Here is a 15,865-nt window from a genome sequence, read left to right on the forward strand (position 1 = left end):
TCTCTGTCAGCTGGACTTCTGAAAGTTAGCTTTGAAGAATGACTTTCTTTCCGTCACCTCCCCACCAATCTCTGACTCTCTCAACGTGCTCACTGGAGTCCCCAGGAAGTCCTCACTGGTGGACATGTTTCATACTGTGTTGCTCATTAAATCAAAGGAAGAAGCCATGCAAGTTAGAAATATATTGAGCAAAATGCCGACACCTCCTCCCCGCCACCCCCCCAGCAGTAGAAAACATGATTCCTCATTCAGCTCTGCGAGTTTTGTTACAGTATGATACTTTTGAGACCCACACTTGAACATCTCGGGGGGTTGGCAGAAGAGACTCTTCAAAATGAACATTGAACTCTAGGGAAATGTGTGCAGTGGGACCTTCTCCATTATGTGACTATGTAGTGGCAGATCCCACCCTGCCTTACAATCTGTGTAATCCCATTGATGACAGGGTAGGATTTGAACATGATGAATACAGCTTTGCCTTTCCAGTATGTTTACAAAGTCACATTTGGATTTTTTTACCTATGATAGTATTTGATAAAATACATATTTTTATATTTTGATATCTCTGGGCCTGATTCTGAGATCCGTTCCATGGACTTGATCCTACATCGAAATACACACACACACACACACACACACACACACACACACACAGAGGATCAGAGTCATGTGAGCTTCTTGCACAGATTTCAGAAGAAGCTCCACCTGTGACATGTATCTTTGGATCAAGCCCGTGTGATCTGTAAATGTACTAACATCACTTGTAATCATGGCACTTAAAAAAAAAAAAAACCAAAAAAAACATACGGGCTATGAATATTAAAAGTCTGTATGTGGCCCACTATTGTGTGAGTCTAAAGTCCAAAGAAGATTTAAAACACCTAGTGATATTTATAGGATAAATTATTGTATTGATGCTGTTAAACCAAAGCACTTATGGCTTTCTGAGGAATGACATCATGGACTTGAGAATACAATATTTTAATGCATCACCCTGCCAAGTCTTAATGAAATATGAATAGTTATGCAGTGTAACAACTGAGAGCAACTCCAGAAGTTATACATTTTTGTAACTTATCTGCATATAGCAAGACAGTTTTACTTTGGCTGTGTCAATGAAAATGCTGTATTTCATTCCTGTAGCTGACTGCACCATCCAAAATACTCTCTAATTCACTTCATGAGCAGAATTTCTCTATAATCATAACCAAAGCCATAACAAATTAGTGCAAGTCTAATTTTAAACTGTGGTGTGGGCTTCAGTGAGGGAAGCAAAGAAATCTAATCTGTTTGGAACAGTTTGATTCTTAGCACTTTCTTTACTAGTAGAAATTTTTTCAATATGTATACGCTAAGCAGCCATAAACACCTTTGAGAAATGAAAGTAATCATTTTTCCCTCAGATAGTAATAAATGTATGTCTTTTGATTGTAAAATTCACCAAATATATTAAAAAAAGTGCATCGTTTTAACATTCAGTATATCATTTTGTATACAAGTAGATATTTACAATAAGATCAGTATTACAATATTTATTTCACTATGCATAGTGTTTAAAAAAGATAAGCATGAAACAAAACTGGTTAATCCGATGGTGCCTTACTATATTTTAACAAACTTTTGATGTCAAAATAGCAATTACTGCCTTTTTATAAAAATTTTAGATGTTCTGCTTTGATATCTAATGTAAAATACAAAACAGTGCTTATAGTGTGATCATACAATGTCTGAGCTAAGTGTTTGCATTTGTAACGTGCTTGATCCACTACTTTCAAAGGGAGTAGTATGTTTGAAAAGACTGCTGGGTCAGGCCTATATAATTGAGGTATGAATGGAAGTTTGCTTAATTCCAAATCAATTTCTGGTGTTAATGCATTTGAAAATAATAGAACAGTTACCCCACATGTTTACAGTCATTGGACCAATGTATCTCTTCTATTATACCTGTACGATCCAATTAACTTCAGTGGGGCTGCGCAAGTGTATTAGAAGACCACTGACTAACTGTGTTTAGGATTTAGTATGTTTATTTTGATGGCATGGTGTTTTAAACATGCAGTCCTTAAACTATCTGTATGTCATCGCCTGGGACTCAAATTGTGACAGATGACCACTGAAACTCATTTCTGTGCAAATCAACCAGATAAATAAAATCAGGGCTTTCTGTGTGAGATGGCCATTTTTATTTATATTTTCTATTCCTATTTTTGAATGAAGAGCACATACTATATATCTGTTGGAGTGACTTTCTTGATGCTTTATGACTTTATTCTAGCCACTCTGCTTAGGTATAAGAATTGTTACAGAAAACTAAATATGTGATGCAGGAATCAGGAATTTTTGATGAACTAAATAGCCTTGCATTAACTTTCTTTGGAAACCAGGATTCCCAGCACTAAAAGGTTCAGAAGAACAGCATCTTCTGGGATGGAACTACAAGATGCATTTCTTATGGTTAAAAAAATTAGACAGTAGCTTCTACTCACAAAAATAACTGTTTTACATGTCTGTGGTGCATTTTGCATTCTATTTATGAGGAAGGTGTGGGGAACTAATTTCCATTTGGGTTTGGGTGTCTTAGTACTATAATAATTTTGCTATGCAAAAAAAATGCAATTAGAAACTACACGTTCCTCCTTTTAGAGTCAAGAATTCTGAGTCTTATGAGCAAACTTCTAATTTTAATTCAAACAAAATATTATGTAATGAGAAACCTTGACATAGTCATTATGGCAACAGAATCTTAAGAAAGAGGAAGAATTTGTGTGCATTAGATTACATAAAAAATGAAGTGAATATTGATATAACAGTTCAAAACAAGACCTATATGTGCTTTCTCAATGTCATATTGTAGTATTGTGAATGTTGATGTCTGTCCAGTAGGAACAAAATCTGCTCTGGCATTACATTGGGTGTATAGTTTTCCAAACTGTACTCAACCAGGAAATAATGAGAATACCTTGCATGAAATAAATATTCATTAAAAGAAAAACAGCTAAAAGAAACTGCTGCAAGGAAAATGTCTCTTAAAATGAAAAGAGAGGAGGTGAGGAAGCCCTTTAGGCTCCCAAGCATCTAAAATGAAATCTTCTGGGCTGTTTAATTAGTGTCTGGACCTGCACCATTGATGACAAAGGGGAGGTTTTGCAGGTGTTCAGTGAGACTAGCTCAGGCTTATATACATTTTTTGTTCCCAAGTGTGTGCAATGGCTATGCAAGTCAAAGAGGAGGAAATGAAGACTGTGTGTCCAGAGAAAAGGAATAATGAACCTAATCAAGTATGTTTGAAATACAGTTTACTTGGTGCAGTGATGACAGGCCTGTAATGTAAGGTAATATAAAATGTGCTAATGGCAACACTTAACATCTGGACTTGCAAAGCCACACAAGACTGTAAAGAGGAAAAAATAGAGCTCAAAATGGTTCCTGAAGAACAAATAAAGCATTTCTCTGAAAGAAATGTGTCAAGTCCAGCTGACAGCCTGCTGTGCTGAGAGGAGATTCTGGTAACTTATGGGAAGTCTTTGGGAAGCTTAACCAAAACTATCCAGAGCTGAGCTGGGAGCTAAGCGCTCTGGGCTTTTCATAAAATGTTAGTCATCAAGCAGAACAAAAATAACATTTATTTTGTTTGTGATTCTTTTTCTCTATTTTCTGCCCTATGTTAAATAAAATTTTTGCTTTTATTTGCGATAATGAATTGATTGTGGAGACTTGCATTAATTTAGGAACAAACCCTATCAAGTCCTTCAGGAGAGAGGAAACTGACTACTGGCTTTAAAGGGAATCAGAAGTGTAATAATGAACCTGGGCACTTGCTCAAGACTTGCAACATTTTTTCCCAACTTGGTATATACCACTTCTTTGCAGCACAGTGTGGGACTGAAAGGATGTCAAGCATGGTTAGTGTATATAAAAATCACTGTAATTTAATACTTAAATTAGCCTGTTAATTTTGGTTAATGAATGTTACAGATTTACATTGTATCTTATGATACTATACCTATAGGTAGGTATTTTAGGGCCAGATCCTACAGTCATAGCTGAATAAAGACTTCAGGATTTGGTTCTAAGCAAGATAAACAAAAAATTTAAGGTGAGGTGTAATGCCAAACAAAAACGTATATGCGAGGAAAGTCTTACGCACCAAATGTCTCCACTAAACAGGGAGAAGCAAATATTTTGCCTTTTGGAATGCAAAATATCAGGTACTTCCCATTTCCCCAAAGAAGTGTCCATTCACTCATCACAATTCTGTTCTCACTCCTAGTCTTTAGACTTTTCCTATACTTTAGTCCATTTGGAGCCAGAATATAGGGTTAGAACGCCCTAGTCAATGTCTGAAAATACAAGCGGGGCTTAGTCATGTTCTCCCTTCAACCTCTCCTCAGAAGTAGAAGGATTATTTAACTCTTGTTAGGATAGTTCACAGTAATAACCCTAAAGCAGCCAATAAGTAGAACCACAAAAATTGGCAAGCGTCTGAATGCTTGAAACTAATTTTAACCCTGTTCTTAAAGTGACTGGATTTCAAGTTAATGGTGTCCCCTTATCACAGTTTATTATTTGCATTCCAGTAGTTCCTAGAGCTTCCACCTGAAAATGGAGCCTTATTGTGCTAAGCAGCGAACACCTAGTGCGAGAGAGCCCTGACCCCAAGAGCTTGCACTATAGAAAGGGAGAAGGAGAGGAAATAACATTGACAATGATGAGGTCTGTGACAAATCTTCTTCTTTGGATGATCAGATCCTTTTGTGAAAGAAGTCCATATAGTACTGCATCTCAATTTACCATCATAAAAATGCAATGGGCTCACCTATTATTCTTTCACAGCTGGTGAAATTGATGTAATCAGTATAATGGTGCATTCTGAGATGGCTAAACTGTTAAACTCAGGGGGGGTACATGCAGGGAATTATAATTAGAATATAGTCTTTAAAAACACCCATGTTGGTGATGGGCAGTTCTCTGGGTTTTTTATTCGCAATTAGTTAAGAGTTGTGTAAGTTAAGCTTCAGTAGAAAATCAGGCATAGAATAGTCTTGGAAAGGAAGCCACAAAAGATAACTTTGTAAATGTTTAAAATACAGAGGGTAAATTTCATTGCATTCCCATAGGAAGCTGCTGCTAATGCTCTCCTTGACTTGTGTACCTTATCCGTATGCTAGATCAAAATCTTTGCACCTATTTACCAAGGAACTGATATGAAACAAAATTGCAGTTCTTGTTTATATAAGGAAATAGTTCCAGACTAAAGGACAAGCTGTTAAACCCCTCCTTGGAAACTTGGAATACTTGAAGGGATTATGATTTCAAAACGGAAATCAAGTGAATATTAAAAAGGAAGATTGGCTAGAAGCAGAGGAGCTGGGGCCTTGTGTTCCTTAAACTACACTGTCATTGAAAGGAGCTAATTAAGATCAGATGAGTTCATGTTAACATTACAGCTCACATCCATGATGCTCACAGCCTGGTTGACTCTCATACTTTTCAACTGTAAAGTCCTTGGGTAAGAGTTTTAAATGAGAGGCCAGAAAACTAGGTCAGCAACCGTTTTCTTTATTCAGCTGCAACCAAGCATCTGCCTGCCAGCTCCTAAACTTCTTAGTCAGTGAGATGGGGCTAAAACTAACACAGTCACTCCTAGTAATGTTCTTCTCCCAATACATGATCATTTACCTTCTGCCAGACCACATGGATATTCGGGACATTTGCACCATGTCTCTGACAGTAAGGAAGTCAAATCTTCAACTTCTAATGCAGTTTATTCAGTGAATTTGGAGCCTAGAAGAAGCTTCCTCACAAATTTAGAGAAGCAAGCCTTCAGGAATGAGGTGTGGCTGTAACCTGACTGGCTGTGAGCATAAAAAGGACAAGAACAGGAATGTGAGAACCAGCGTAAGGCTCTAATAATGGTAACCATTATTATTTGTATTCCAGTAGCACCTAGAGGCCCCAGCTGAGAGATGGGGTCCATTGTGCGATGCAATGAACTAAAACAGCCTCTTTCCAAAGGAGGATAATGTAAAGAGAGAGTGATTTTTTTTTTTAAGTGCTTCTGCGGAAGTCAACAATAAAGAATAGTAAATATTGCCTGTAATCACAGTAGGTGGTGGATTGTCTAAATGATGTATAGGGTGTAAGATAACCTGAGTGAGTTCTACAGAACTCAGCCTGCTGGGCCTTTATATTGTTTTGGTTTTGTCGTTGCCTTTTTTTTTTTTAACCACTTAATTTCCTTTAAATGCCCCTCTCTATCTTTACATCATTCATTTTTTTTTCTTCCGCAGCTGAAAGAAGTAACATTTTTGTTTGAGAAGTGATGATACTAGTTCCTGTGAGTGCCTTCCTCATTTTGAATCTTAAACTATTTCTCATTATTTTCCCCTATATTCATTATTTCTATTAGCACTCGTAATGTGCTCTGCGAAAAGAAGGCATCATCCTTGCCCAAGTAGCTTGTAATCTAAAGAAAGACAAATAAACAGACACAGGGTCTGAGGAAAGGGGCCCAACATGCACGCAACTGAATTATATTTTAAGTAGGGCATCGCTTTTCAGGGCTAATCTGTGCTCAAAAATAGGAATGTCTGGTGTTTGATGGCAGTAGTTTTTACAAAAGGAAGTTTTAAGCTTTTGGGACTCAGTTTTCAAAAACAACCGCTAATAATACAAGCACAACTCAGTCAATATATGTTTTGTGTGTGAAATTAGTCAAATCAAGTGTGTGTGCACAGAAACATTCAAATTTGTGTGCAAACCATACCAGCACATACACACACATCAGGTAATTCGCTATCCATCAAGCTGATTTTCTTATGGAAATCTAAGCTTTGTATGCATATAAATTTGGACATGAATGGAGGGTCTTAACTCATTCTGATTTTAAAATGTGAGACTTTATACATACATAGCACTGTGCAAATGATAAGTCCTCCCCCGCCTGTTTGCACCAATATTTTGCCATTTATTGCAGAGGGCAGATTTTGATAAACACAAAAACAGTTACCATTAATCTGGCCAACATGATGCATTCCTTGTACTTTCTAATGTGTTGCAGTTTTTCTCTTTGGACGGTAGAGGGCTAAAGGCATCACATGCAATTAATGTATGTAAGTCATTTCCTAAGAAGGGAAGAGTGTGTGTGGATGAGGAAGAGGTAGCTGAAGTGTTCAGACCATGACAAGAGCTCTGTAAAAGGAAGTGGCTCTGCACGTAAAATACAGCAGCTGTGAAAGCAGTGCACACGCTGTCTAGCGTGCAGTCTCATTTCCACTGGGGCAGTTGTCAAAGGGTTTTGGAGAGTGTTGTTTTGTTGTACCATCTATAAACCAGCCCTTTATTGCTGGAGTCTTTCTGGAGCCTTACTGAAAATAGAGCTTTCACTTCTGCTATCGTGCAAGTTACTTGCATTCCTATGAAAGCAGTGAGACAAGGAAGATGTTTTATTTGAGAATACACAAGTGCGCCTATAAAATTCTAGTGGCCCTGTTTTTCTTTCTGGCTGGTTTCATGGATAACCTTCCCTGAGTCTGCATGCCTGGCCCCTCCCCTTTCTTCATTCAAATTCCTCCTTCAAACTCATTTTTGCTATACTACCTCCCAGATGGGAATTATTACTTATTTAAAAATAAAATAATGCCCAGGTGCCCAAATAACCACATCATTTTATGGCTGGGACCCTCATCCTGCCCATGCAAGACTAAATTCTTCCAGGTAGGGACCATATCTTTTTATTTGTTCTGCAAAGTGTCCCACAAACTTGGGGATAGGGAGCTGTAAAAATAATTTTATTAATAAAAACATTCAAAATTATTTAAAATGTCTGTAGTTGATGGAACAGGTGTGGACACACATGTACATATAACAACGCGAGGGGCCTGCGTATGTATAGCTCAGGGCTGGGCCAATGTTTTGGCCCAAAGGCCACAGCTGGGTTTAGAATTTGTACAGCAGATAATGAATGCTCACAAAATTGTGGTTGCGTGTGGGAGGGGGTGAGGGCTGTGGCTGGGAGTGTGGCCTCCGGGGTGGGGCCAGAAATGAGGAGTTCAGGGTGCAGGAGGGGGCTCCAGCCTGTGGCAGGGGTTTGGGGCATGGGAGGGGTCAAGGATCTGGCTGGGGGTGCAGGCTCTGAGGTGGGACTGAGGATGAGGGGTTTAGGGTGCAGGAGGGTGTTCTGGGCTGGGACCAAGGGGTGGGGGCACAGGAGCGTGGCTCAGGGGTGCAGGCTTTGGATGGTGCTTACCTCAAGCAGCTCCCGGAAGCAGCGGCATGTCCCCGCTCCGGCTCCTATGCAGAGGTGCACCCAGGCAGCTCTGCGCACTGCCACGTCCACAGGCACCACCCCTGTAGCTTCCATTTGGCATGGTTCCCGGCCAGTGGGAGCTGCGGGGGCAGCATTTGGGGCAGAGGCAGCATGCAGAACGGAGCCTCCTTGCTGCCCCTATGCATAGGAGCTGCTGGTGGGGCATGCTGCTGCTTCTGGGAGCCGTGCGGAGTGGCCCCCCCCAACCCTGCTCCCTGGCTGGAGCAGGGCAAGCCCCATACCCCATTCCCCAGAGGGAGCTTGAGGGCTGGATTAAAATAGCTGGTGGGCCAGATGCGGGCTGTGGTTTGCCCACCCATCGTATAGCTTCATGTTTACTAAGCAGGAGCCATATCTACCTAGGCTTTGGATACTCACTGCCAGGGAGGTGGTAGAGCATGCTGTGTACATGCTGCATATGAATTTCCAGTTGCTGGAAATCACAAGTAGTGATTATAAGTAGTGTGCATCTGGTAATGCCCTTGGAGAGACAATTCACCAAACAGCTAAATTCAGTGTTTTAAGCAATGAAAGAGGTTTGCACAGTATATTGTACAAGTGGCATAACATAGCATGGCATATTATAGCAGTAAGTCACTAAAAAGGACATTCAAAAAATAGTGGCCCATTAATTTATTCTGCAGTATCTCCATAATGGTACTATAGATTTACACTGGTATAACTCAGCACAGAAATTGGCCCATTTAAAAAAAATCTATTCCCTCAATCTGGTTTCTCTAATAGCTTATTTCTCACTGTAATTTTAACCTAAATATATATATTTGAGACCTTTCTCTTTCTCCATCTTTTTTATTTTTGGTAGGCGGATTCATATTTTCCCTCCAGTGGAATTAAGTTACCCTTTAAGAACCCCTTAAGTTTTAAAAACCAAAAGAGAGGTTCTAAGACCTCCAATCCTGCAATTTACTGAGCCCTAGTGAAATAAATGGGTGAGATCCTGGCTACACTGAAGTCCTTGGCAAAATGCCCATGGAGTTCAGTGGGGCAATGCTTCATGTGGCTCAGGGGTCTGCATGCCCAGCATCACTAATAGGATTGTGGATTTTGTTTTTAGGTACATTTCAGAATGTTTCCTCTTGGTTTACAATTTGATTTGTAATTATGTTGGCTCCATACCAATTTGGATTCCAATTTGCAAAGAAAAAAAGCGTCTACTAGCTTGTTGTCAATAGACTACACCTTGACTTACTGAATTTTGGCATTAAATCTCAGATTACTGCAAAAACATTATTTTTTTCCCCAGAATGTTCTTTACTTAGAAAGCAAAGATGGTGTTTTCCAAAAGAGCACTAGGTGGCACTTGTGATTTGTTCACATAAGCCTTTGCATTGCAATCACAAAGGACTACAGCTAGAAGGTCACAGTCAACTTATGAAATTATATCATTTATAAATTAGTTTTGATCAATAATTTACCTTGTGTGAGAACAAAATGTATTTTTACATTTTGAGATATATTCCCAACTCACAAAATATTTTGTTTTTAACCTCTCTGATCAGAACTATAGCTATGAAAATTTAAAGTTAGTGACAACAGCACCTGTCTATCTTTTGCCTGCTGGTACAGCAACTTGTAAAATGACTCAAGTATGATCTAGACAGGGCCTGATTCTCCACTTACTCACATAAGTTTTAGGTCAGTGTAACTCCATCAACCAACCTAAAGCTGGTGTAACAAAGTGGAGAATCAGCTCCATAATTTTGTTACAAGAACGGATTCATCGGGCAGGCAGGATACTATTAGCATTTTAAAATATAAATAAAAAACCCTGCATCCATTATTATAGCTAAACTGATAGAAGCAGAACAGAAGGTGAGAATTTAAACCAAGAGCAGGTGTTTATTGACACTGTTCAGAAAGAATAAAGGGAGACAGGAGGCTGCCATCACTGAAAATATTCAGATCTAGAAACAGAAACCCATCTCTTAAGGATCCTTAAGAATAATTAAATCAGTTCTGTGATCCAAAGGGCTGGCATGCGTGATCCATTTGAGGTCTCTTGCAACCCAAATGTGACGGTGTGTACCTATCGCGCACTGGTTCAGCAGGGATAAACCACACTGTGTGGGTGAGGAGGCCATGCCCCCTCGCCCCTGCTGGGCATGCTCCAGCTGGAACCTAGCTATAAAAGAGAGTAGCTCAGCTCAATCTAGACTGGCTGCTGAAGGGAGTACATGTGTTTACAGTCTCTCTTTGTGAAGAGCCTACTAGAGCACCAAGACACAGGAGCCAGCTGAGGCTCCAACCGACCCCCAGCTGCCCACCGCCAACAGAGGAGAGACAGCGGAAGCCTCAAAACTACCAGTCTCGGAAGGAAGGGTAGGAAGTAGCCCAGAGGAACTAGACAATGATCTGGTTATGGAACCAGGGCTAAACTCTGTGTATTTTGGAAGGACCCTTGCTGAGCTATGGTGGATTCCCACCCCCGATTCCCTTGCAGACCAGGCCCTAAGTTGGGACCTGGTGGAGTAGGGAGGGCCTGACTGCCACACACCCCAGGTGGCAGCCCACTCTACTCTGGCCATGGGCCCTGCAGTCCCACAGAAGAGGGCAGTTTTACTGACTCTGGCCACTGGGCTGTGCTGTCCTGGGAGTCAGGGCCACTACTGTGATGTGGGCAATTAAGTCACTTGGGCTGCCAAACCCCTACTTTAATTCCCCCACAAACCGGCACTCCTCTGACGAGTGTACCTACCCCACAACGCCAAATGATTCTAAAAACTTGAAGGGTTAAAATAAAATGCAAAATCACTAAACATGAGAAGCGGGGGAGGGGGGGCGGAGAGGAAGGAAGAGGACCTGTGAAGCATGAGTAGAGAAGATGAAGCATGAAGGTATGTGCAAGAGCACAGGAGAAGGATGTACCAGTAGTATGTACGGAGGAGTGCAGGAAGAGCAAGAGACATGATAGCATGTGCATGGAACAGAGGAACAAAAGAGTTGGAATTAAGAGGGGGAGATGAAATGAACAACAAAAAGAACTGTTCTGATGGGGTTTTCTACCCAAAACAGACAACACAAAAAAGGTATAGTCATTGCCATGTAATGTTTAACTACACATGTACAAATTCATTAAATGAGAGGCGTGCTTTCCTAAACGTTGTAAGCTGCTGTTGTTTCCATAGGGATATACTGTACTCACAAATAGAATCATGATAAGCGGGGGAGATCGATTAAAGTCTGGTCAACAGTGAAAAGGTTTCAACATTCACCATTCAAAAACTCATGATATGTAGGTGTCAAAAGTGGCTTTGGTTTTCAGAATGAATCAGTTTGTGACCAGCTGGCATGCTAGTCACGTCATGCAGATTTCTTATCAAAAAGACAGTTTATTTTATGCAACTTACCTGAGTGCAAGTTTCCTTAGCAAAGTCAGAGAGGGCCTGCAAGTAGTGTGTGACAACTGGAGTTACTACTGCTAATCTCATTCCATTTCTTTCTTTTGATAGAATCAAAATGAATTTAATTTTCTCACAATAACTATGGATAACATCTCTTAAATGAGTGCAGACGTGATGGAAAGATACAACAGTCACAATACCAGTAACTGTCTGTACAGTAAAATGAATGAATGTGGCTTTACATGGAAACTAGCCACAACTCACATTTCATTCCATCATATGGTGGGTCCTCAGCTAATTCAAAATAAACCTATACAATGTATAATAACTACAATGTCTATATGCTGTACACTGTATAAACTAATGCTACTCAAATGTGCAGCTATATCTAAATCATAACATAAAACTGGAAGACAAAAGCTTTTTAATTTTAAATAATAAATCCCCTAGATTAAGCACTCATAAAGAAGTATGTTAGACCAGTGTAGTTTAAAATACTACTTGACAGGGCCACTATTTCTTTTGGCATTTTTTTACCCTGCAGTTTGACACGTTCACACAGTGTTGAGGGGCAGTCTAGGGTTTGTACTTTGACTTGTCAAACTGATTTGTTTGCTGTGATAGCTTTCCAGAAGCTGTCATCTCTGTGCCAATGATCAAGCTGCTTTTTTCACAATATCTTTGCATTGCTTTTTCTTTCTCCCTCATAAACTTTTAGGCCAAATCCTGGTCCTACTGAAATCATTGGGAGTTTTGCTACTGACTTCACTGAGACCTCTCTGTGATCCTTATACATTATACTCTGCAAGGGGGGTGAATTTCCCCCTGTATAACATTTTCTTTTGGTGCCTAGTGCCTTACAAGAAGAGGATGTTTCCATTTCAGTAAAGCTGTCCTTGCAGAAGCATTGCTGCCATTCTGGTTTGCAGAATTTCATGAAGATTTGTCTCTTGTCATTTGACACAGAAGGTTGAAGATTATAATGATTATATTTACCGGCTCTTTGATATGCCAGTGCTGATGAACAGCCACCTCAAAGTACCCCCTGGCGGCCTCAGAGCAGTCCTGCACATAGTCTCTCACTCAGTTTCACTTCTTGGATCCCTCAAATAAACTCCACACAGAGTTTTAGCAGCCCTCTTTAGGGTCTGATTTATTACCTTAAAGTTCAAAAGTAAACAAACCCCGCCCCCCCTGCCCCCGTTCCCCTCCCAGTACAGACCAAACTTCCCATGTTCAGTCAGAGACCTTCCTGCCTTAGTAGGCTTCTCTCACCCCTTCCTAGCTGGAGCAATTCCCCTGCTCACAGAGTATTCCTTCAAGAAGCCTCTCCCACTCTGTGTAGTCTCACTACAGCCCCTCCACCACCTTACTGGGGGCTCCTTCTGCTCGTCATAGGAAATTGCTTCATTCCTCTCAGGTGCGGCTCATTCTGCAATCAGGGTTGGCTTGGCCTCAGACTCGCCAGGGCAAACAACCCTGTTACATTCAGCAACATATGTCCATGTTTCAGATATAAAATAAGGTGGAAGTCATCATAGGCTGTAAACATGGACTTCAAGCTTTTGTATGATATTGTGATGGTTCCAGATTTGATGTTCCAATCTGCCCGACAGAAAATATCAATTTGATTCTGGTACCCAATTTAGACACCACAATGACTAGTACTATTGTAAAACGCTAGACAAGCAGACGGGTAACTTGGTCAATGAGGACAATGTTTGACAAAGGTAAGAGAGGATAATCAAAGTAAATCTGCATCTTCATTGTGTTTGAGGTCATTGGTGTGATGCTAGGTATTAAAAGCTTATGAGTTTTGTTGTTCCAGTTTGTCTGTTATGTTTTGTTTTTTTTCAGCTGGGTAGTAAGTCTATAGTTTTATAGCTGTCTTGGCAAAACTATAGGTGATAAACTGGATGTCATATGGCGTATGTGCAATAAGAGGACTGTCATCCACATAGAGAAGTTCCTATACAATATCTTCATTTACTTTTGGTAAGTGTGTTCCATTTTTACCACATTTCCCCCCTACAATTGGTAGAGTTTTGAAGAGAAATTTCAGGCAGTCTTTCAATCTGTTAATTTTAAAGCGCTTGCCAGATGTTCAATGTTTAATACAAATGCCTGGTATGACATTTCAGTTGGCATCATCAATCTATTGCTGTGCAGAAGAAACCAAAGACACTTAATATCAAAACATATCCCTGCTAGATTCCGTTTGCTATTACAAAATAGATCCAAGAGAATTTTTTCTACAATTACTCCAGCTTATTTTATCATGCAGTTGGCGAGTGACATGCATTAATATTTCTGCACAGGAATTTCCAGTCAGCTTTGTAAAGTTAGCAATGGCAGCATACAGGTCCCAGTCTTGTTCACTATATTTTTCTTGTAAGCAACAAGCAACATGATAGTAGTGCTTCTTTTTGCTTTAAAGTTACAAGACCCAACTCTCTGCTGGCATAAACCCATTGCCTTCAACAAGTTTGCACAGAACTTTGGGGTTCTGTCGATAACAAAGTAGCACTTGAGTAAGTATCTTTCATGAGTAAGTAACTGAGGGAAAGGAGATTACATAAAAGGTGCTATTCTCTTCTTTCCATTGTGTCTACAGTTGCTAACAACAGCTGTATCCATAGGTCTCTAGGTGTTCCATGTTGTTTTAAAATAAATGAACAGCTGGCTGGAAATTACACCGCTACTCTATTGGTAGTGCTCCAGGTGTATTTCATCCAGATTTGTTTGTGTGTACCATAATTCCCACTGCCTGCTCATCTCCTTCCAAAAGTAGTGATACCCCTGTCTTCCTGCAAAGGTCAATCGTTGTAATACTCTACTAGGAGCTTATTTTGTGATGTTCAGTGATGTTATAGGCACAGATAGCAGCACCGCCCATTATTAAGATTGCCTGACACTTACTACTATCAGCATTGGCAGCAGGTAGCTAGGGCTAGAGGTGGCTCCAGTCACCCTAAATCCAGCTCCACTGGTGAAACATTGATGTGCACCATTTGATGCTGTGATGGCTCCTCAAGCCTCCTCCTAACAAGCCAATGGGCCAGAGCAAGGAGCCAGGCCTAAGCTAGCACCAGGGGACAGGAGCAGAGCCGCCACTACCCAGGGTGAGTGCTGGATGGGCCCATACCCCAGGCCTCCCCTCTGCACCAGGCTGGGATAGATCTGGGCACAGACCCCCACAAACAATATTTTCATCCTCCACCTGTGATTAGAGATCCCTGCTTTCAGCTGCTTAGAACTTCACCAAACTTTAGCGGTTTGCCTGAAGTTTTCCATGCTACAATTTTATTTTTATTTTTTAAAATCTCAGCCAAAACTGTTGAGCAAGTTCTGAGAATGAGGCTTGGGGAAAATACATTGTTTTGCCCATATTAAAATGTTTTTGAAACTTTCTTTGAAAAGTTTTAGGGCCTTTGACCTCTCCAGCACAGCTCCAAACTTTTACAGGGTGCAGGTAAATATAACCCTGATGTTCTCTTACGAATGCTACGTCCTCATCACAGACTGATTCAATATCTTCCAGCTCTGAGCTACCAGGACTCAAAAGGGACCAGGACTCAAAAGGGGTACCCTGTAATGGCAGCTCCAGGCTGGGGTGGGACCAGGCACTGGAACTGATAACAAAGAGCTTGTCTCTCCTTTGCTCTTGATGACACTCCCGTCCCTACCCCCAGGCTCAGGCACTGTGGAGGAAGCTGTATGATTGGGATGCAGAGGGGACAAAAGCCAGACCTGGGGTGAGGAAAGGAAAAGGAGAAGATTGGGATAAGGCTTCTGGTGAGAATGGGGTGGAAGGAGGGTGCAGAGAAGAAGTGTGCCTGGGACGTTGACATTGGTTGGACAAGGAGACTGGGATGGGGAGTTAGGGTGCAGAGCCAGAGACTAGCAGGTCAGGGAGACTGGGAGCTGTGGGGGAGACTGGAGCTTGGAGCCACTGAGAGAAGTTGGGTAGGGGGATGGCTGGGAGACAGTTGGCTGTGGGAGGAATACTGAGATTAGATGAGGCCCTGGGGTGAGAGGACTAGACTGGGACTGGCTGGGCAAAGAGACTGAGACAAAACTCTGGGGTCAGGGGAGACTGAAGTTGGGGAGGGAGACTATGGCAAGATGAAGGTGAGAAACAGATCAGACAAGGAGCCAGGAGGGAGGAACTCCTGACTTACAGCTGGGCAAAGAG

This window comes from Mauremys reevesii, linkage group 11 (assembly GCF_016161935.1).
Source record: "Mauremys reevesii isolate NIE-2019 linkage group 11, ASM1616193v1, whole genome shotgun sequence".
Taxonomy (NCBI): domain Eukaryota; kingdom Metazoa; phylum Chordata; order Testudines; family Geoemydidae; genus Mauremys; species Mauremys reevesii.